This window comes from Schistocerca nitens, chromosome 2, assembly GCF_023898315.1.
Source record: "Schistocerca nitens isolate TAMUIC-IGC-003100 chromosome 2, iqSchNite1.1, whole genome shotgun sequence".
Classification (NCBI taxonomy): domain Eukaryota; kingdom Metazoa; phylum Arthropoda; class Insecta; order Orthoptera; family Acrididae; genus Schistocerca; species Schistocerca nitens.
In genome coordinates, this window is record NC_064615.1 from 828,970,335 (window position 1) to 828,994,615 (window position 24,281).

The 24,281-nt window shown below is 42.7% G+C and overlaps 1 pseudogene; it reads left to right on the plus strand.

Moving 5' to 3' along the window:
• Positions 1–2,495: 2,495 nt before the first annotated feature.
• LOC126237610 (5S ribosomal RNA) lies at positions 2,496–2,614 on the plus strand (annotated as a pseudogene).
• Positions 2,615–24,281: the final 21,667 nt, after the last annotated feature.

Sequence of the window (24,281 nt, forward strand, 5' to 3'; positions counted from 1 at the left end):
ATGTGGCATCGTCAGAAGTTAAACACCAAATCAGAGTCGGCTTTTGACGATGCTATTGTGGCTCCAGTATACTAGGACATGTTTTTATGAAACAGATCTGAAGATGGTCATTATAGACCGAAACCGGTAGTCTGATGACATAAAAATTTGTGACCAAAGACGTGAAGTAAACGAAATTTATTGTACTTTCGGGTCACTTTTCAATTCGCTGCCAAGTTGCAGCTTGTAATGAAACGTGGTGATGATTTTAATGGTCCTCTACACATTCTACGTATACATCTATACTGTCAAAACTACCTTTCGGTTTGTAACGATGAGTACTCTGTAGACCACCGTCATTTCTCCCCCCCCCCTGCCCCCCCCCCCCCGCCCCCTCTCCTCGCCTCCTATCACCTTCCATGTTCCACTAGCGACTGGTTTGCTCGAAGGACGATTGCTGGCAATCCTCCTGGTGGGCTTGAATTTCTCTGACTTTATCTCCACGGTCGTTTCGCAGGCTACACGCTGGAGCAAGCGATGTATTTGTTGACTCATCCAGGAACGTATGCTCTCGAAGCTATTGCGGTAAGCCACACAGTGATGGAGGACGCTTCACTTGAAGCGTCGTGAAGCTTTCGTGCCTACTAAATTAACCTGCAACGGAATGTGGTGTTCTGCTTTGGATCTTCTCTGTTCTCTCTATCAATCCTACTTGGTACGGATCCCACACTGGCGAGGAATATTTCAGTACTGGTCGGACGAGGACTTTCTAAGACACCTAGTTTGTTGATGGACTACATTTCCTGAGCAGTTTTCCCACGGATCGCTGTGCGACTAGTTTTATGTGCTCTTTCCACTTTTAATCTCGCATGACGCGTACTCCTACACATTTTTTTTTTTTAGAAATAACTGCTTCCGGTGTTTATTCTGCAATAGTATAATATACATTAAAGGGTCCTATAGCACTCGCTTATGAGCGGCCCCTCCCACCGGAGGTTCGAGTCGTCCTTCGGGCTTGTGTGTGTGTGTGTGTGTGTGTGTGTGTGTGTGTGTCGTTCTTAGCATAAGTTAGTTTAAGTAGTGTGTAAGTCTAGGAATCTATGACCTCAGCAGTTTGGTCCCTTTGGAATTCACGCCCATTTGAACATTTTGAACACTCCCTTGGGGTATACCCGTAGTTAGTCTTATGTCTCAATACTTCTATCCATTGAGAATGACTTTTCAATCCAGTCAAAAATGGTTCAAATGGCTCTGAGCGCTATGAAACTTAACATCTGAGGTCATCAGTCCCCTAGAACTTAGACTTACTTAAACCTAACTTACCTAAGGACATCACACACATCCATGCCCGAGGCACGATTCGAACCTGCGACCGTATCAGTCGCGCGGTTCCGGACTGAAGCCCATAGAACCGCTCGGCCACCGCGGCCGGCATCAGTCCAGTCACACGGTTGGCCCGGTACTCCGTATGCTCGTATTTTGTTCAGGCAACGGTGGAGACCTGTATCGATCGCCTTCCGGAAGTTATCAACTTGTGCAACTGTATGTTTTGCATTCTGCGTCTCGTAGATGAAGAGAGCGAGCTGGTTTTAACACAATCGTTGTTTGCGGAAGCCATGTTGATTCTTACAAAGGAGACATTTGCTTTCCAGAAATGAATTCGAGATGATGAAACATGTTCCAAAATTCTACAAGACACCGACGTCAGAGATATAAGCCTATAGATTTGTGCGTGTGCTCGACGTCCATTCAATGTGACGAATTTTCTCAACTAGCTGGGTCGATCGAAAAATCAAGGACAGTGTTCTGAGTTGAAAAGTCTAAATAGGAGTACTCAGACATAACTTGATCAGGCGAAGGAACTGATCGGCAGAATGCAGTCTGAGACATCAAGGAATTGTTAATTTGGTAATGGAGTAAAGTGTCTGGGAGGGGGGTGGGATTATATCGGGAGACCAATGTTTGACACCATTAAACAGGTTCAAATGGAAGTAGACTGTAGTAATTATGTACAGACGACGAGACTTCCACAGGATATAGTATTATGGTATTATGAATACCGGTGTGAAGGCAGACGTCGGACTGAAACGCACAAAATCAAAAACATATTTGCTGACGGTAATAACCAAAATGACATGCTCAACCGGTGGCTGAAGGAGCCTTCTTAATTTCATCGTCCAGCGCGCAGCAGCCCTAATCCATCGCCGCTGGAAATACTGTTCTCTCTTCAGAGTTAACCATCTACGTTAGGAAACGTCGTAAAACTCAATGTAGCACAAGACTCATTTGGGGCTATCGTATCGACGGGGTCCGTTAAGCTGTAAAGAAAATGAAAAATTACGTTTCGTTTGTTAAGTGGATAAGCAACACAAAAAAGAGCCTTGAGCCTGTTTCTACCTGAATATACTGAAAGGAAAATTAAAAACCCTTCGAGAGAAATGTCGTAAGACACCTGATGTCTTTTTTATGCGAGTCACTTGTTGAAAGTCAGTTATTTACTTTAATCATAAATTTAAGCCAACGGCCTTGCCGCAGTGGTAACACCGGTTCCCGTCAGATCACCGAAGTTAAAGTGCTGTCGGGCTGGGCTAGCACTTGGATGGGTGACCATCCGGTCTGCCGAGCGCTGTTGGCAAGGGGGGGGGGGGGAGGGTGCACTCAGCCCTTATCAGGCAAACTGAGGAGCTACGTGATTGAGAAGTAGCGGCTCCTGTCTCGGGAACTGATATACGGCCGGGTAAACGGTGTGCTGACCACATGACCCTCCATATCCGCATCCAGTGACACCTGTGGACTGAGGCTGACACGGCGGCCGGTCGGTACTGTTGGGCCTTCATGGCCTATTCGGGAGGAGTTAAGTTTAGTTTAGTTTTCATAGATTTAATCCAGTAAGGCTTGTTAAATGAAATTGTCGCAATGAAACTACGAAAAGTAATGCTTCTGAATTTTTTACACGTGAACTTTAAAGCTTTTAAAATAAACAAACGTTATTAACATCTTCAACTTTTGCAGTCACACACACCCACATACACACAGACACACAGCCCACAAAAATAATTTTTATATATACTACACCAAAACGCTCGCGCGTGCGCGCACACACACACACACACACACACACACACACACACACACACACACACACACACAAATGCATACACGAACAGATCACAGATACTTCAATAATTACAATCGACAGTTTGGCAATAACATTCGATCTTTGGCAAAAACATGTTACAGTCGGCAACAGAAACCAAAACATTGCAGTGAAACAAGCGTTCAATTCATAGTGCTGTGGAATGTGGGAAAAAACGGCAAATTGGCATTCGTAAGAAGAAGAACAACACCAAAAATGCAACAGGAGTGTAATGTATAAGAAATTGTCCACGCAACCTGTAAGTACAGTTCAAAACGTTACTACTTAATAGGAAATACCAACCACCAGAACTGTTTATAACCTATAGGTAAAGTGACAAAAATGTCAATTAAATTGCAAACATATGTAGATATTCCAGGCCACTGATGATGCCTTGCAGAAAATAAAGGCGAAACGTGTATGGCACTATAATTGTGTTTTATTCAGTTGCTGTCAGACGGTCCATTTGTAAAAATCATCAATAAACGTTATTAACTTTCTACATCTTTATTCTTCACGTCAACGTATTTATTTCTCAACGTAGTTACCCTGATGACGAACACATATCTCTGAACGGGAGATCAGTTTGTTAACACGTCATTGTAGAATGTTAGACTTTGTTGACGCAGCGAAAACCTCAGCTGCGTTTACACCTCTTTATCGCTGTCAAAGTGAAGCCCTGGAAGGTGTTCTTTAAGTTTTGGAAACAGATTGAATTCGGATGAGGCGAAGTCGCGACTTGATGGATGATCGCTGACAATAAACTCAAGGGTTCCGATTGTTTCAGCGTATTTTTGTGATCTGGCATTGTCGTGCTGAAGCAGAGGATGTTCCATGTGTGGACGAACTCTTCGAATTTTAAGTTCTGTTGCTCATGCACCGACATGTTCGCTACACACTGCTATGTTACATGCTACAATTCGGTGACATATGACTGAAGAGGGTTGCAAATATGTAGACGTGAAGAACGGAGATGTTAAATGTTAATAACGTACGTTTTGTTTCAAAAGTTTTAAGAGTTTTAACGTAAAACATTCGGAGAAATTACGTTTCAGCTCGCCCTCGTATATTAGTGACTTGGAGCAGTCCATGTTTTGAACGATCTGTGATACCAACGAAATTTAGGATGTGGAGAGCTGAAAACAGTTACGAATTTGGAGAATAAGGTTCCTAAAGATCACAACGAGAGATGTCGGTTGAGCTCGTATCTTCAGTGTGAAGCTGTCTAGTTCTCGGTTGCAAATGGCCGTTCATAATTTAGACCAGTAAAAAAATATGACTGCTGCAGTTGACGAGTCGCCGCAGCACCTACCAGGAAAAGCTGCCCTGTGTGTAAATGGCGGAAAGGTGGTCGTTGCCCAACGCGGCGTCCATCAGCGGCTATCAGCGGGTAAACAGATAAACGACTCGCAATCGCCGGCGCCGGCCCTCGCTGCAGAAACAGACAACTACCAGCCGCGCCGCCAAATATCATTGGGATGAAATCACTCCGCTAGTCATCTGTCGTTCCGGGAAAGCGACGTACGAGAGGGAAGGAACGCTTACGCTAGATGAAATTCTTCCCACAGAGCTTGAATTACATGCGTAGCAGAAAGTATAACGTTCGGATCTTCCACACTGTGTACCATATAGGATTGCAAACTCATGGCGCATTTGGATGGCGTTTCATTAATTTGTGTTGAAACGCTGTGAACATTTTGCATAGTGAAATACATATACATGATTATTCAAAGTTACTGAGCCTGTTTAATTAATTTTTATTTCATGAAATATCAATTGTACGTAAGAAAGATAATAAATGGTAAGGAAGAGGATCCAAAGTTACGATTACCACCGATAGAGCGATTACAGCTGTGACAACAACTTCTACAGTATTCGAGCCAAAAGGGAGCCTGTTCGCGTCGATTGTACTAACTACTATGCAGCGTGAGGTTTTCTGCATTGTTGCAGTGAGTTGGTAATATCAGTTGAGAGGGCATTTTGTGTTCAACCAGGAAAAGCGTAAGCTGCTGATTTGAGCAGTTTCCACGGACTGGATGTCTGTATGAAAGACGACGTACGGACTGATTAAGACTGTAATATGATGACGTGACACGAAGAAAGTTTCTTGAGTAATTCTAGTAAGTTAACCAATAGTAGATGGCTAGTAGTATCTCTACTAACTGAGTACCGTGTTTTTAGATGCCGTTAACTCTGCTTGCACTAACGCTTACAACAAGTGCTGGCTCCGGCTGAAAACAAAGGAAAGCATACTGAACTGTGTGGCGACGCGATAAGAAAGCTAGAGATGAAACGTTTCTGTGCAATTACTTTTACCTACTATGTGACATTCCTCCCTAAGCAAAAGGATAAAGACATATTTCTCATTTCCTAGAATCTTAAAAAAACCGTCCTTGGTGTATTAACCTATCATTCACGTGGCTGTATGCGCTCGCTGTTCCCTTTTATTTTCATTCCGACCTCGCCGGCCAGTGTGGCCGAGCAGTTTTAGGCGCTTCAGTCTAGAACCGCGCGACCACTACGGTCGCAGGTTCGAATCCTGCCTCGGGCATGTATGTGTGTGATGTCCTTAGGTTAGTTAGGTTTAAGTAGTTCTAAGTTCTAGGGGACTTATGACCTCAGATGTTAAGTCCCATAGTGTTCAGAGCCATTTGAACCATTTTCATTCAGATCTCAACTGTGGTTTCCTCTCCAGACTAATAAATACGATTGTTTTTCTGAGTGATAAATACACCAAAGTGAGAATTTTCCAGCATACATCTCTCCTTACTGACAGAGAATTGCAAGTATCAGTTCTGAACTGTGTGTGTGTCCGAATCGGCATTGAACCACTAACTAGGGAAAGCTGAAGCCACTGGTTAAGCAGTTTTGTGTCCGAATCGGCATTGAACCACTAACTAGGGAAAGCTGAAGCCACTGGTTAAGCAGTTTCAACAAACAGGATGCCTTTATGAAGGACATCATATGGGCTGACTGCGTATTCATATGACGATAGACGAAGAAAGTGTTTTGAGTAATTCAAGTAAGTGAAGTAGTAGACCTGGCAGAGAACTAGAAGTATTCCTACCAAGTGTGTCGAGTGATTTGAGAGCCGTTAACTGTACTTGCCCTACCACTTACAACATGTGCTGGGTCTTCATGAAAACAAAGAAAGGCGTACTGAATTGTTTGGCGACACGTTAAGAAAGCTGGATAATGGAACCTTACTGTGCACTTAATTTTTATCGAATAAGTGGCATTTCAGCGTAACGGGAAGATGAAGCCATATTTCTCGTTTCTCGGAGTCCTGCAAAAACCTTCCTTGTCCATCAAGCCATCCTTCACCTAGTTGTATGCTCCAGCTGCTTCATTTAATTTTCATTTCTGTCATAACTAAGATCTTGTCTCCAGTCAGTTCCCTAATAGACTTGACTGTTTTCCTAAGTATTTCCCTGCATACATCTCTCCATTACTGGGTGATCAACCACCAGCGTTTGAATATTTTACAATTGAAAGCCTATGTCTCACCGTCGTATGTCAGTCCTGGAAACACATCTGTTTTTAAGATTTTCTCTTTATATAGTCTCTAATTATAATTTTGGAAAGTCTATTTACTTCACGAAAATTGCTCTTGGATAATGCTTTACGAGCTCGCGTACAAACTGCGTGGACGGAGAGTCCCCAAGAATGTATCCAGATCCTCTCATCCCATTTGATAACGTTCATACGATTAGATAGTTCTAGGTATGGAATCGAGTTCTTATCGATGAAATAAAGCTGTGTAAATTTCGAAATTTTTATGTTAACATGTAACTGATGCGAACATGAAGCTCGCGTCAGTCTCATACACCATTTCTCAAGTTTCAATTCTCACGAACTATAGGGCAATACTCAGTCAGTCTGTAAGACCTAAATTAAAACTAAACTCCGTCCGAAGAAGCCTCGAAAGGCTCAACGGTACCGACCGGCCGCTGTGTCATCTCAGCCGACAGGCGTCACTGGATGCGAATATGGAGGGGCACGTGGTCACACACCGCTCTCCTGGTCGTTGTCCGTTGTCGCGACCGGAGACTCTACTTCTCACTCAAGTAGCTCCTAAATTGGCCTTACAAGGGCTGAGTTCACTCCACGTGCCAACAGAGCTAGACAGACAGGATGGTCTCAACCAAGTTCTAGCCTTGCCCGAAAGCGCTTAACTTCGGTGATATGATGGGAACCGGCATTACCACCTGTAAGAATTTCTATACCTATTTTTATTGTTCTCCGCTGATGGGAAGGACACGTTGCAGATTCAGTTACCAGTACAACAAAGAATATCCGTGCTGTAATTAAAAACACAGGGGAGGGACAAGGAGATTTGTAGAGTATAAGCTCGGACTTGGATAGGTCGTAGAAGGAAATCTGGCAGGTTCTCTTCAAGGGAATCTTCCTGGAATGTGCCTTAAGCGATTTAGTTAAACCACGGGAAAACCAAATCAGGATGCCTGAACGGAGAATCAGACCCTGGACTTCCTAAGAATGAGTGGTGTGCCTTAGCACTGTGACGCGTCTCTCGGTCGTGCAGTCCTTTCTAATTCGATCGGTCTAGTTCCTTATCAGAATCAAACGAGAAATGTTGACCAAGGCCCCTTTCAGAAGAACAACTTCTAATGATTTTCGTGTTTCCATAGCTTCATCTTGAAGATTTTGCTGCCTCCTCACTTTTTCTTCTTGCTAATCACATGGAGCATTTTTAGCCATCATACACGTCTTGTAAACTCGATAACCGTAGTTTGACCGCCTCTCAAGTTACAATTCAGTATGTAGGCTTTCACGGCCTGTGTAATTTAGGATAAACTAATTTTGGATATTAGGCTACGTCATTATTACAAAACACCAAAGCAACAGAAATGCTGACGTTTCGGCCGCCTTGCTGCGGCACTCTTCATGGCGGTTAGCTGGTGGATACTTATCAATGACTTTCCCTATATACTGCCTATGCGTACACGCGGTCCGTTGGGCTGTAATCGTTTGCAGCCAGGATAGAGATAACTCTTTGCCATCCTCCTTGTTCTTGCTGTCAGAGTGCTTGATTACTTCTGTAGCCTCCCTTATCTTACGCTGCTACATCCACGGCTGCCAAGCAAGGAGGCAAAAATTCAAAGAAAACTGAAAGAACGGCCATATTCCTCGTGGGGTTGAGCTACAGCTGACTTGTTGTTCCGTCCCAGTCGTACGTAAAGTTCATGCTCTGACGCACGAGTGTTAATGTGTCTTACGGTTTGCTGCCTTACGCTGTGGTTACACAGTATCCCTGCATCAGCTCAGGTGGAACAAAGAACTAAGAACGGAACATATACATCAAAATTCACGATATCTGTAAGTAGAACTGTATATGACGTAAATATACGACATCCTAATACGAAACTAAATAGTATAAGCTCAAATGGTTAAAATGTCTCTAAGCACTATGGGACTTTAACATCTGAGGTCATCAGTCCCCTATACTTATAATTTCTTAAACCTAACAAACCTAAGGACATCACACACATCCATGCCTGAGGCGGGATTCGAAGGCAGCAGCGCGGCTCCGGACTGAAGCGCGTGGAACCGCTCGGTCACAGCGGACGGCTAGTATAAGCACAAATATATATATATATATATATATATATATATATATATATATATATATATATATATATATATATATTACAGGCGACTGAAGATGCATTGCAAAGAATAAAGGCAAAACGGGTACGACGGAAAAATTTTGTTTCATTCAGTTGTGATTAGATAGTCCCAAAGTGACAATAATCAACTTACCACACTAATCACAAACGCTATCTGTAAATACAGATCAGCTTTGATACTATCTACAGAAAGAAGAGCGAGATTAAATAATATTTAACCTTGTGAAGTTAATTAAGGATTTCCCGCAAACAGAAAATACTTTACTGTCTACAGTTATTAATTTATGAAACATAAGAGTATGAGAAAGTCATATTCCTTTAAAGAACGAAAATCTTTTTATCGAAACTTTGGAAAAGCATTAAGGTAGTCCATTATATTTAACGCTAGGGGAAACGTTAAATTTTATTCGGGAGGAAGTGTAATTTGTTTAGAAAATGTGTGAAATTGGCTACTGGAGAATTCTCAACTTGGTGAAAGACGTTTAAGGAAATCCTCCTACCCTGTGTAGATTGTCTATTACGGCGGACACTCGAAAGGAATATATGTCAGTAGAACTGTCAGCACTTTTTTCAGTACTTTTTATCAGCGAGCGAGGAGTACAGTGTCTCCATGAGAGGAACCCTTGCGGCGAGCATACGCCAGGAACCGTGCTTGACCTGCCGGCCGTTGTTCATGAAGCTCATCGATCGGCCGCTGCCGGATTCCGAATTGACGTGGCTATTTTGAGCGAATTGCAAGCACAGCGCTGTTGTAACTAAGGCCGCAGAGCTCAGTCACGCTGATGGCAGTGGTCGAAAGAACAGGGCCACCAACCACGAAAAAAATTTTCATATTATCAGTTCAGGCAATTATCTATTTGTGACATAGCGCTGAATAGGCATTGCTCTAGACAGACAAGTAAATTCTGAAGGTGAAAATTGTTCTCTTATGTATCTCAATGTTGCCGTTGTTGCTGTCGTTGCTGTTTTTCTTACAGTCATCACTTTCAAGGCTTGTTCGACGTAAATGTTGACGCGAGATTTTTTGTGCTGGTGAAGCTACTGAAACCTACATCCATTCTAACCGGCTCACTGTACTCAGTCCATGGTCCTCAACAACTGTATCCCTCACGCATCCAGCCTTTCCCCCCCCCCCCCCCCCCCTCACAATTCCTTGACGAAGCAATCAATAACTCCTGAGGACGTTATATAGAAGTCGTCCTTTACAGTTATTTTATCCTAAATTCATTTCATACCCTCTTGAGAAGTTACTGTCTTCCTATAAAATCTTAAACGTTATGATCACCCGCTTAATGGCGTACTGAACTACCTTCGGAACGCAAAGCAGCACTGTTTCTGCGTAACATTGACTGGACAAGTCATGGGTTGGTTTCCGGAGGCATGTGGCACCCGCTTTCGACTCAAAAATCACGCAATTCCCGCCAAAGTACTTCCTTGTGGTTTGTGGGCGCAGAGCTGGCGTTCGATAGCGTCCAAAGTATGTTCCACAAGGTTCAGATCAAGATAATTTGGCGACCAAGACATAAGCTTCACTGCCATGTACACCAAGCCTCCTCTTCTTCATAGCATGGGTGGATCTCAAATTAGCTTTGGTGCTTCTGCAATTCTCTCGTACTTGCTCTGCATTAATCCGTTTACTGCAAAAGTTGACCAATGGGTAACTGGGCTTAAAAGTAAACCTGAAAACAACCAGAGTTAGCTTATCTGCTTCGTGGACAGTAATATTAAAAGCAAAGGAAAGCCATGCAAGGAGTAATACCAAGAGAATGATCACAGTGGTAATAAACTACAAGTACCAATCTCAATTTATGATAAACCCCTTCCTTGAAAGGTGGACTGGGATAAGACAATATGGTGGATACAAGTGCCGTACGTTTCCCAAGCAAAACATGAAGAAAACGTTGGCCTGGAGGGTTGTAACATTATCGGTAACAGATGGACTGCAAGCAATAAACAGTATCTTTCTCCGTAGCCTCCCGCGTCGGGATTGGCCGGCAGGAACGCAAAAATGCATCAACACAATACACAGTAAATCGGTTATCCTGTTTCTAACGCGGTAATGGGCCCCCTAATCAATGTAAATATTCTCCATTGAGGATTCCACTGCATTGGGTAATTAAACTGTATTGGATGCCAGTAAACCTTGTCAAGTAATTGATCAAGGTTCTAGTCCCCTTGCAGATAAAATCGTCTCCAATTTTCATCCTAGATTTAACCACTTCACCAGCCGAACACTCGTGATAATATATAGGGAACAAACCGACGGTCATTACAATCTTACCATCTCGGCATCCATGAGGAGATGCGACATACCAACTACTAAGGAATGGCTCTGAGCACTATGGGACTTAACTTCTAAGGTCATCAGTCCCCTAGAACTTAGAACTACTTAAACCTAACTAACCTAAGGACATCACACACATCCATGCCCGAGGCAGGATTCGAACCTGCGACCGTAGCGGTTGCGCGGCTCCAGACTGTGGCGCCTAGAACCGCTCGGCCACCCCGGCCGGCTCTACTAAGGAATGCAAGTAGATTTTCTTATCAGATTCCCTGACGAGGAACTATACCTGCAACGTAAGAAAATTAAGGGACTGGTCGTCGGTTGGCATTTGGGCTATGCACGGCTCTGTTCAGAAAACGCGGCCCGACGTTGTCGCAGGGTGGAGGCGTGAACGTCTGCTTTCATGCCCATTAGCTAAGATAGCTGAGGTAACGGTTACAGATTCTGCCCTCCGTTCTGGTAGCTAAAGCACTGGCAAGTTAGACGAAATTTTAACCAAACGAAAACGGAGATTAAATGAATAACAAAAAATAGCATTAAAAGTTTGTTAACTGCTGACAATAAACTGGTTCAGGTGACAACGCAAATTTTTGTTGAATGCAGTGGTAATTTGTTCAATTAACCACCTGAAAAGAATACTTAGAAAGAGATATGATATAATAATCATAGTTTAAAAGATAAATTTGTAATACTCAACTGCAGTAAAGTTTGGGTAAATCTGCTTTGTAAGAATAGTAGTAGACTCCCCAGGAATCAATACATCACTAGTTCAGCAAAATAACAAAATCTCGAGCTTTGAGCTATGCACAGAAAACCTCAAAAAAGCAAGAATAAACGTCAAAGTTCCCTGAAGAACATTTTGTGATAATCGCTGACAGTTAAAATCCACATTACTCACTGAGTCAACGTCCTCGGTATTTAAATAAGTGTGAGCAAATTCTGAAGTGTTCGCGACTGCTAGCCGCTCATATTGTGTCACTTTAATCCACTATATGCTTTGCAGCATCAAGTCCCTCTATCACGTCTCGACACGAAGTTTACTTCATCACATCTCCACGCCAGTTCTCTGTCTCTCTCTCTCTCTCTCTCTCTCCCTCTCTCCCTCCCTCTCTCTCTCTCTTCCCCTCACTCACAATTTCTCTCTCTCTCCCTCTTTCTCTCTCTCTCTCTCTCTCTCTCTCTCTCTCTATCTTGCCCGACACAAAGTACTGGCTATCACATCTTTTCACATCTTTATACCAAGTCTTCCGCACTCAATAACCTCTCGACACAAAGTGTTTGAAGCCTCTCTCCATCTCCCAAAAATTCCCACCTCGCTCCCAAGGGCCTTTCATGAATCCAAATGTCCACGGGCCTCACTGCTCGCACCTATGAGAAACACTCGCTCTCCCAAACAGCATGAATTACGAAAAATCTATAAAATGATCACCATTTGCGTAACAATAAGTTAAAGAACATTTCTTCCCACTTATGTAGAGATCAAACACGGTATTTTACACATTAAAGCATAGACATAATTCATTAAACACGATCAAGCGCGTACTCGCTTACAGCAAATAATAAAGAATACGCTTTAAAACGTATGAAATACAAGTTTGATCTGCTCAACTGAAGCGTCTTTTCACGATAAATATATTCATAATATTACCTAAAACTCAAAGATCATTTACTGCTTTTAAGTTACAAATGTGTTCATGGTGGCCAACATAACTTTAACTTATTCGGAAATATTTAAAACTGAAATAAACGTAACATGGTCGCTAGAACACGGTCGGGCACACAGTTTTAATCTGCCAGGAAGTTTCGTAACATGGTCACTGTTCGCTAGATGTGAGAGTTGTCATCGGTCTTCTGACTGGTTTGATGCGGCCCACCACGAATTTGTCTCCTGTGCCAGCCTCTTCATCTCAGAGTAGCACTTGCCACCGACGTCCTCAGTTATCTGCTGGTTGTATTCCAATCTCTGTCTTCCTCTACAGTTTTTGTCTTCCACAGCTCCCTCCAGTACCATGGAAGTCAGTCCCTGATGTCTTATGACCTATCATCCCGTCCCTTCTCCTTGTCAGTGTTTTCGTCTCTGATTCTGCGCAGAACCTTTTCATTCCTAACTTTATCAGTCCACCTAATTTTCAACATTCGCCTGTAGCACCACGACTCAAATGCTTCGATTCTCTTCTGTTTCCGTTTTCCCACAGTCCATGTTTCACTACCATACAATGCTATGCTCCTGACGTACGTTCTCAGAAATTCCTTCCTTAGATTATGGCCTATGTTTGATACTAGTAGACTTCTCTTGGGCAGGAATGTCCTTTTTGCCAGTGCTAGTCTGCTTTTGATGTCCTCCTTGCTCCTTCCGTTTTTGGTTATTTTCCTGCCTTGGTAGCAGAATTCGTTGTCTTCATCTACTTCGTGACCATCAATGCTGATTTTAAGCTTCTTGCTGTTCTCTTATCTGCAGCTTCTCGTTACTTTAGTCTTTCTTCAATTTACTCTCAGTCCATATTCTGTACTCATTAGACTGTCCATTCCATTAAGCAGGTCATGTAATGCTTCTTCAGTTTCACTCAGGATAGCAATGTCATCAGCGAATCGTGTCATTGATACCCTTTCATCTTGAATTTTTAATTCACTCCTGAACCTTTCTTTTATTTCCATCATTGCTTCTCCGATGTACAGAATGAACAGTAGGGGCGAAAGACTACATCCCTGTCTTACATTATTTAACACGAGCATTTCGTTCTCGATCGTCCGCTATTATTATTCCCTCTTGGTCCTTGTACATATTGCATAATAACCGTGTCTTCCTATAGCTTACGCCTATATTTCTCAGAAATTCGAATATCTTGCACCATTTTAATTTGTCGAACGCTTTTTCTAGGTCGACAGATCTCATGAACGTGTCTTGATTTTTCTTTAGTCTTGCTTCCATTATCAATCGCAACGTCAGAATTGCCACTCTGGTGCCTTTACCTTTCCTAATGCCAAACTGATCGTCACTTAACACGTCCTCAATTTTCTATTCCATTCTTATGTACATTAATTTTTTCAGGAACTTGGATGCATGAGGTATTAAGCTGATTGTGCGATAATTCTCCCACTTGTTAGCTCTTGCAGTCTTCTGAATTGTGTGGATGATATTTTTCCGAAAGTCAGACGGTATACTGCCGGACGAAATACAATGATTTTAGAAATTATGATGGAATGTCGTCGATCTCTTCTGCGTTATTTCATCTTACGTCCGCCAAAGCTGTCTTAAATTCTGATTCTAATACTGAATCCCCTACCTCTTCTGTCACATCAGGCCTTCAGTGTTCTCTTTCCATTCATCCGCTCTCTCCTCTGTATTTAACAATGGAATTCCGGTTGCACTCTTCATGTCACCATCCTTGCTTTTAATTTCACGGAAGGTTGTTTTGACTTTCCTATACGCCGAGTGAGTCATTCCGACCATTATTTCTTTTTCGATATCTTGACATTCTTCTTGCAGCTATTTCGTATTAGCTTCCCTGCACGTGCTGTTTATTTCATTCCTCAGCGAATGGTAATTCTGCACTGCTGAATTTCCCTGAACATTTTTGAACTTCCTTCTTTCATTGATCAACTGAAGTATTACTTCTGTTAACCATGGTTTCATTACGGTTGCCTTCTTTGTACCTATGTTTTAATTTCCAGCTTCTGTGATTACCCTTTTTAGATATGTCGATTCCTCTTCAACTGTACTGCCTACTGGACTATTCTTTACTGTTGTATCAACAGCCTTAGAGAGCTTCAAACGAATTCTTCACCATTACTACATTGTGATCGAATCAACATCTGCTGCTGGGTACGCCTTACAATCCAGAATATGATTTCGGAGTTGCCATACTGCTTTCATTTGCCGTGTGTTTGTGGACGATACTATGATCTGACACATTTACGTAATAAAAATATATAGAACAATGTTTGACTTAAGGGTGGTAGCTAGAGTCCTAAGTTAGGTCGAATGCTTCGTTTATAAAGATCATATGAAGCGTTGGCAGTTATTATTTTGCAGTAACTATATTTGTGACCTGTGTTCAACTAATTTCACAGTTTTTACGATATTTATAATATGAAAGTCTTAATATTTGCGGCTCAATCGATCAAGCATGCTGATACAGTATGTTAGGATTTATCGTATTGTGAGACAGTGAATTATTGTAGAATGAGGAACTATTTCAACATGGCCGTCTTTCACACTGTAGCAAAAGCCGTCACTGTACTCGACACTGTAGTACTGGCTGGAGGTATGCCGCTTGATACTTACTAATGGGGAAAAAACAGCTGTTGTCCACTGGCGGTCGATCCTTTGTGCACGCGGCCCACCCAGCAGTCAGATCCCACTCACGCGATATATTTTAAAACTTATCTGTGGCTGATTTCTCGAACGTAAAAAAAAAGAAAAAGTGGCAAATTTGTGGTAAGTTCTATGGGATCAAAGAACAGAGGTCATCGGTCTTTAAGCTTACAAACTGCTTAACCGAACTTCAACAAACTTACGCTAAGAACAACACACACACCCATGTCCAAGGGAAGACTCGAACCTCCGACGGGGAGAGCCGCGTGAACCGTGACAAGGCGTCTCAGACCGCACGCTACCCGCGCGGAAAAAAAAAAAAATATTGTGTACTGAGCAACTGCTGTGTAGTTCCTTCATTTTACAAAAAGGTACACATACAAATTTAGAGCATGCGAGTAACTGACACGTTGACTCTTCTATTAGACAATGAACCACACTCCGTAATCAATTTACTGCATGAACTTGTCATTCTGCCATGGAACACTGACCTAAACCCAATAATGGATAGTGCTACTGCAGACCCGAAAATATTTTTTGCACTCCTTTCATAAAAACATAATCATTGAGCAGCGCTTGGTACGCTACCAGCCTTCTCGAAAGGGAGTTCCGGCTCGCCTCGTATGCGTATGTACTGAATCCTAAAAATTTCTTTCAAGTGGTGGGCAGGTGCACTTTTAGTGCACTCCTATTAGGAAAACTAATACCATCAGTCACAGCTGCAAGATCAAACTTTTTCAAACGTCTTTCAACCAATGGGTACAAAAGCTGGTAACACTGCTTTTCTAACAGTCCACAAACCCTCAGATACCAAAGACACGAAAAAATGTTGATTTTAGGTAAGGTGTGGCCTGAAAATTTCCTTCAACACATGAAGGATGGGATGGGGGAATTTAGCAAATAGTTCAATATTTCTTCCACCCAACTCAGCCATCTGAGTGGAGGAAGATAGGATTAAAATGGGTGTAATAACGTGATGCAGTCCTTCGCCACTGCTGTTCGACCTATACATCCGGGAAGCAATGACGAAACAGAAGAAGAGGTGAAGAGTTGGATTAAAATTCAGGGTGAAAGGATATCAATGACAAGATTCACCAATGACACTTCTATCCTTAGTGAGGGTGGAGAAGAATTACAGGATCTGAAGCCACAAAATAAAGAAGCCACAATATAAAGAGTACAGTATATGGACTGAGAGTAAACCGAAAATAGTGTAAGGTATTGAGATATAGTGCTGAAATGAGAGTAGCGAGAAACTTAGCCTCAATAATGGTGATCAAACTGCAAACGAAGTTGTGGAATTTTGCTACGTTGAAAGCAAAACAACCCATAACGGAAGAAGCAAGAAGGACACGAAAAGGAGACCAGCACAAGAAAAGAGAGAATTCCTGGCCAAAGGAAATCCACTGGCATAAAATATCGGCTTTAATCTGAGAAAGAAACTCCTGAGAATGTGCGTTTGGAATACATCATCGCAGGGTATTGAATAATGGACTGTGGGAAAACCGGGAAACAATACTATCGAAGCATTTGAGCTGTGGCGCTACAGAAGAATGTTGAAAATTGGGTAGGCTGCTAAAGTAAGGATTGTGGAGTTTATCTGAAGAATCGGCGAAGAAAGGAATAACTGGAAAACTCTGACAACGGAAGGGAGAGGATGATAGAACATTTGATAAGATACCAGGGAATAACTTCCATGATACTTGAAGGAGCTGTAGAGAGTAAAAACTATACAGGAAAATAGAGAACGGAGTACATTCAACAAACAATGGAGGACATAGGATGCAAGTGCTACTCTCAGATGAAGAGACTGCCACAGGAGAGCAATTTCTGGTAGACTGCCTCACGTCAGTCACAAAACTACAAAAATAAACTGAGAACACTAATCGCCTTCCAAAAAATCCTGCACATTATTTAAAACCTTTCAGAAACTTCTTTTTTCACCGACAGTCCCCACAAACTGACGATAGGAGAATGGTTTATCCTTTACAATACCTTTGCTGTTCAGGCATGACGTTTTAATTCAATACTTGTTCAATACTACCTCTATTAGCATCACATTTCACAGCAGTATGAACATACGCCATTCACTTTGTCTGCAAAATTATATCACTCTACGGGTGGAATAACTACTTTAAATGCGAGTTCAATTCTTTAAGGAATCGGACTGAGGGTTTACTGGTTCACTGTTTTTATTTGTGTTCATAATTATAATACTCATCCTAATAACATCCCAAATGTACATGACTGTATCAACAGAGTACATAGAAAATGAAAATGTTTTGTGTACTTTTTTGGTAGGTGGATTACCTAGCCATCTGAAGGAGAGGACCTGAATGATCTAAAATTGTCAGGCTAGATAAAATAGTAAATATTTAATTAATATTATCTGACTTAATATTGTCATGTATGTGGACCAGTGATTTTAATTTTCAGTAATTTTTTTTATTTGTCTGGATCACAGATTTATAGAATGATATGACCGGTTTCGATTGTGCTACCAGTCATTTACAGATCATAAAACTATCGTTACCACGAGTAGCTCGTCACATATTTTACGATAAAGTACTGAGTCGTTAAAACTCATTACCTATTTGACTCCGTACTTGACTGTACAACATGTGACAAGTTACACACGGTAACTGTTGTTCTATGATTCGAAGACGACTGATAGCACAATCGAAACCCGTCATATCATTGTATAAATTTGCGACCTATACAAGTAAAACATTTTATAAGTACATTACAGCTTCTAATCAGGCATCACACCGTCGCAAGAAGTTCTATCATACCCTTTCCAACAACCTCGCTTTTGTTCGAAATATGTTATTGACAACCGAAGTTTTAGTTGGAAGGTTTCATCCCGAAAGTTGCCCAGCGGTGAACAAAGAAGTAACTAAAGTATCGGTGTAGTAGTGTACTTGTTTGCGAAGATGACGTCACTGAAGATAGATTTAAAGATAAACGGTAGTTACGACGAACAGTAGCTAGCGAAATGTGCGCAGAACGTCTCTCCAAATCTAAACCAGGAAGAAGGGCAGCGGGATTGGCAGTACATAGCAGCGGTGATCATGATCGTTGTTCGCAGCGTCGATAAAGAGAAGAGAAGGTTTCACTGTCGCGCACACCTGGCAATGATTAGCCTGCGATGGGGAAAGCGGTGCGGCCGCACATCAAAGTGACGTATAAACGGCCAGGCTACGTAGCGATTCCGCTGTCACAACCTCCCTTCCCTGCCCCCTTCCCTCCCACCAATCCACTGCGCGTGTGCGTGTGTGTGTGTGTGTGTGTGAGAGAGAGAGAGAGAGAGAGAGAGAGAGAGTGTGTTCCATCGCCCTCCTCTCGCTGCTGTCCGCAATTATTCACTCAGGATACGCTCCGATACTCCACCTGTATACCGGCACCGTGGAAGCCGAGCAAAACAGATTCGCCGAACGTGATGAGATCGCGATGTACGGCTGACATTTCCGTCCTTCCGTACCCTGCTTATTGACTTCCCACTCTACCGTCGCGTGACGTATTTTGTGAAGCAAAGATGAGCGAAAATTTGAGCGCTGCAGGGTTAATGTCTTTCCGTGTCACGTTAGCGCAGCTACGCATCCCAGTTTTCGTTTCCAGTGCACTAGAGCTCCACTTCCAGATCCACCAGAAGCGTATACTTGATGTCCCATTTTCGGCTCTCATTTCTCAAGGTTTCTACGTGTGCTCGTTGTCAAAGTTGCGAAGGGCATTCGTTACAAATTTCCCCCGACATTCTTTCACTTACAATATGACTCCGATACTCCGCAAGTATAAAATTTCCGCTTCTAAACAGATAAAAGAACTCCTTTTACGTTCACTGAAATGGTTTCGGCGGAATAAAGGACCTAGTGGCATACAAAGTGAGTATACAGTGAAGTAGGGAAGTCTGTAGTCAGGAAGTGGCATCGTCTGTTCATAAGTCGGATATCGGAGCAACTGGCTTGAATTTCAGTCACCACACTTGGCAATCAAAACACACAGCACATAGCGAACCGAGGTCATCATAAAAAAGAAGTGTTAGTAAACATTCTCCATAAAACCTACAAAGGAAACGACTAGAGTGAAATCCATGGGGAAAAAACTGACCTAAAGCATGTTGTTGTTCTTGTTGTGGTCTTCAGTCCTGAGACTGGTTTGATGCAGCTCTCCATGCTACTCTATCCTGTGCAAGCTGCTTCATCTCCCGGTACGTACTGAAATCTACATCCTTCTGAATCCGCTTACTGTATTCGTCTCTTGGTCTCCCTCTACGATTTTTACCCTCCAAGCTGCCCTCCAATACTAAATCGGTGATCCCTTCATGCCTCAGAACTAGTCCTACCAACCGATCCCTTCTTCTAGTCAAGTTGCCCCACAAACTCCTCCCCACTTCTATTCAATACCTCCTCATTAGTTATGTGCTCTACCCATCATGTCTTCAGCACTCTTCTGTGGCACCACATTTCGGAAGCTTCTGTTCTCTTCTTGTCCAAACTATTTATCGTCCATGTTTCACTTCCATACATGGCTACACTCCATACAAATACTTTCAGAAACGACTTCCTGACACTTAAATCTATACTCGATGTTAACAAATTTCTCTTCCTCGGAAACGCTTTCCTTGCCATTGCCAGTCTACATTTTATATCCTCTCTACTTCGACCATCATCAGTTATTTTGCTCCCCAAATAGCAAAACTCCTTTACTACTTTAAGTGTCTCATTTCCTAATCTAATTCCCTTAGCATCACCAGACTTAATTCGACTACATTCCATTAACCTAGATTTGCTTTTGTTGATGTTCATCTTTTATCCTCCTTTCAAGAGTGTGTCCATTCCGTTCAACTGTTCTTCCAAGTCCTTCGTTGTCTCTGACAGAATTACAGTGTCATCGGTGAACCTCAAAGTTTTTATTTCTTCTCAATGGATTTTAATACCTACTCCGAATTTTTCTTTTGTTTCCTTTACTGCTTGCTCAATATACAGATTGAATAACATCGGGGAGAGGCTACAACCCTGTCTCACTCCCTTCCCAACCACTGTTTCCCTTTCATGCCCCACGACTCTTATAAAAGCCATCTGGTTTCTGTACAAATTGTAAATAGCCTTTCGCTCCCTGTATTTTACCCCTTCCACCTTCAGAATTTGAAAGAGAGGATTCCAGTCAACATTAAGCCTTCTCTAAGTCTACAAATGTTTGAAACGTAGGTTTGCCTTTCCTTAATCTATTTTCGAAGATAAGTCGTAGGGTCAGTATTGCCTCAAGTGTCCCAATATTTCTACGGAATCCAAACTAATCTTCCCCGAGGTCGGCTTCTACCAGTTTTTCCATTCGTCTGCAAAGAATTCGCGTTAGTATTTTGCGGCTGTGATTTATCAAATTGATAGTTCGGTAATTTTCACATCTGTTAACACCTGCTTTCTTTGGGATTGGAAATATTGCATTCTTGAAGTCTGAGGATATTACTCCTGTCTCATACATCTTGCTCAGCAGAAGGTAGAGTTTCGCCAGGGCTGGCTTTCCCAAGGCTTTCAGTAGTTCTAATGGAATGTTGTCTACTCCCGGGGCCTTGTTTCGACTCTAAATCATATGGAATCTATTTTCCTTAGTTATTCGACTTCCGAAGTATTTTCAAGAGGAGGAAGAAATCGACGAATCTTTTACCAAAATACTGTGCTCTGTGATCCGCAGAATTTCAATCCAAACAAGTAAAGCACATCAGTCTCCTTGAACTACGACTTCCAGTCATCTCAGAATGGATAAATATAAGTCTTCAAATAGTGGAAAGTTCAGATAATCATGATGGAGGTGGGTAGCTATGACGCTCTCGTCTCTGCAGCACAGAGGCTCGAGCTGTCTTGTGATAGTGTTGGTCAGGGGAGTTCCGACAATGATTCTCGTGCTTTCAAAACCAGTCCCGGAGGATGCGAGCAGTGTGAACAAGGGGCACCGTTGTACAAGTATCGTACTATGGATGCACCTAATCAGCCAAAATTTTCAAATAATCCTTGGCAGTAATGTGACCCATGGGTCCCGCGGAATACCACGTCAAGGCTGCCCAGATCACCACGAATCCTCGACATGTTTTACTCTTTATATAGCAGACAGTCTGCACTGAAGGCTCGGAATGGCGTACGTCAGATGTAATATCGATCAAAAGATGGAAACAAGACTCATCGAGCCAAACTGTTTTGTCCCATTGCCTCACGGTGCAGGTTTCATGGCTTCGGCCACACGTTTTCATTTTTCGGACATTTGCATCACTGACTTGCTGTTTCGGAATTCCAGTAAGTGATTCCAGTTTCCACCTTATGCTGCTCCCTTCGCACTATTTTGGTGCTGACATGGTTAGCGAGTGTGACATTTGGTTCTGCAGTTACCTATGTAGGTGTCGTCCTGTTATTTTTCTTCACAACTGTTTCCAGTGCCCGTCTGTTAGGATCACTTCACACATACGCTACTGGCCATTAAAATTGCTACACCACGAAGATGGCGTGCTACAGACGCGAAATTTAACCGACAGGAAGAAGAAGCTGTGATATGCAAATGATTAGCTTTTTAGAGCATTCACACAAGGCTGGTGCCGGTGGCGACACCTACAACGTGCTGACATGAGGAAAGCTCCCAACCGATTTCTCATACACAAACAGCAGTTGACCGGCGTTGCCTGGTGAAACGTTGTTGTGATGCCTCGTGTAAGGAGGAGAAATGCGTACCAGCACGTTTCCGACTTTGATAAAGGTCGGATTGTAGGCTATTGCGATTGCGGTTTATCGTATCGCGACCTCTCTGCTCGCGTTGGTCGAGATCCAATGACTGTTAGCAGAATATGGAATCGGTGGGTACAGGAGGATAATACGGAACGCCGTGCTGGATCCCAACTGCCTCGTATCACTAGCAGTCGAGATGATAGGCATCTCATCCGCATGGCTGTAACGGATCGTGCAGCCACATCTCGATCCCTGAGTCAACAGATGGGGACGTTTACAAGACAACAACCATCTGCACGAACAGTTCGACGACGTTTGCAGCAGCATGGACTATCAGCTCGGAGACCACAGCTGCGGTTACCCTTGACGCTGCATCAGAGACAGGAGCGCCTGCGATGGTGTACTCAACGACGAAACTGGGTGCACGAATGGCAAAACGTCATTTTTTTCCGGATGAATCCAGGTTCTGTTTACAGCATCATGGTGGTCGTATCCGTGTTTGACGACATCGCGGTTAACGCATATTGGAAGCTTGTATTCGTCATCACCCGGCGTGATGGTATGGGGTGCCATTGGTAAGACGTCTCGGCACCTCTTGTTCGCATTGACGGCACTTTCAACAGAGGACGTTACGTTTCAGATGTGTTACGACCCGAGGCTCTACCCTTCATTCGATCCCTGCGAAACACTACATTTCAGCAGGATAATGCACGGCCGCATGTTGCAGGTGCTGTACGGGCCTCTCTGGATACAGAAATTGTTCGACTGCTGCCCTGGCCAGCACATTCTCCAGATCTCACACCAATTGAAAACGTCTGGTCAATGGCGGCCGAGCAACTGGCTCGTCAAAATACGCCAGTCACTATTCTTGATGGACTGTGGTATCGTGTTGAAGCTGCATGGGCAGATGTACCTGTACACGCCATCCAAGCTCTGTTTGACTCAATGCCCAGGCGTATAAAGGCCGTTATTACGTCCAGGGATGGTTGTTCTGGGCACTCATTTCTCAGGATCTATCCACCGAAATTGCGTGAAAATGTAATGACATGTCAGTTCTAGTATAATATATTTGTCCAATGAACACTCGTTTATTATCTGCATTTCTTTTTGGTGTAGCAATTTTAATGGTCAGTAGTGTAGTTTCGTCCGCGTCGTGACTTAGCGGATGATGTTTTTCCACTTCCCTGTGTGCAGTATAAATCTTCAATACGGCGCCTCTTGTAACACCAAACACTTCATCTAACGTGGTTATGAAAGGACCCTGCATACGAGCACCCTTAATGTGCCCACGTTTGAATTCACTTAGGTCTGAAATATTCACTAACAACTACACAGAACTCTGTTATGACCAGATTATCACTACTATGGCGTCGTGCACTTTAATCCTGAGGACACAAAGAGGCAGTCATGCTCACCAAAGGTATCCGTGTTCTTTAAGACAATCTCCAACTTCACAGCTCAACACGTTTAACGAATGGTGTATCGCTCCTACAGCTTTGAAAGTCTAGCACGACCACCATATTTTGCCTGCCTCACTGACAGGACTTCCACTTCTTACCAACAACAAGTTTTGAAATGGTAAGCATTCTCTGTGGTTCTGGTTTCTGAGGGTAAGATGTGGCCTTTGAATCAACCTACTGACGTCTGAAAGCGAGGCTCATAAAGTTGGATATGAGTCCTGAGAGGTCGCTAGATATGTGCAGTACAGAGGGCTAATACCTGCCTCACGTTTCAACGTTCCTAGTCTACAAGAAGATAGTAGAGGTCTCTTTAATAATTCTTCATTCTTGTGGCGTCATATTCTTTCCTGTTTACTTAAAAGTAATTGTTGTCGGCTTCTTCGTAATTATTAGGTGTTTAGTATTCGTGTATCCATACAGATAAACACAGATATTACTTGTGTCTTTATTAGAGATCTTATGACTACGAGGCAATGGAAATTATGATGACAAATGTTGTAGCAATTGTGACTGAACTCACAGAGCCATGGGAGAAAACGTATGTCCTCAAACAAATCCTGCATAAGGTTACCTTTCATTCAGAAAGCTGTTGCACTCAGCGACTGTTATGTTGACTTGCAAACTATAGATTGCAGTAATCAGTCGTCTTTTAAAAAGGCGACTGATTGCGGCAATCTATAATTTACAAATCCTGCATAGAGTATCGATCTTAAGTCTATGCCCATTTTGGAGCTACATTTCAGTGCCAT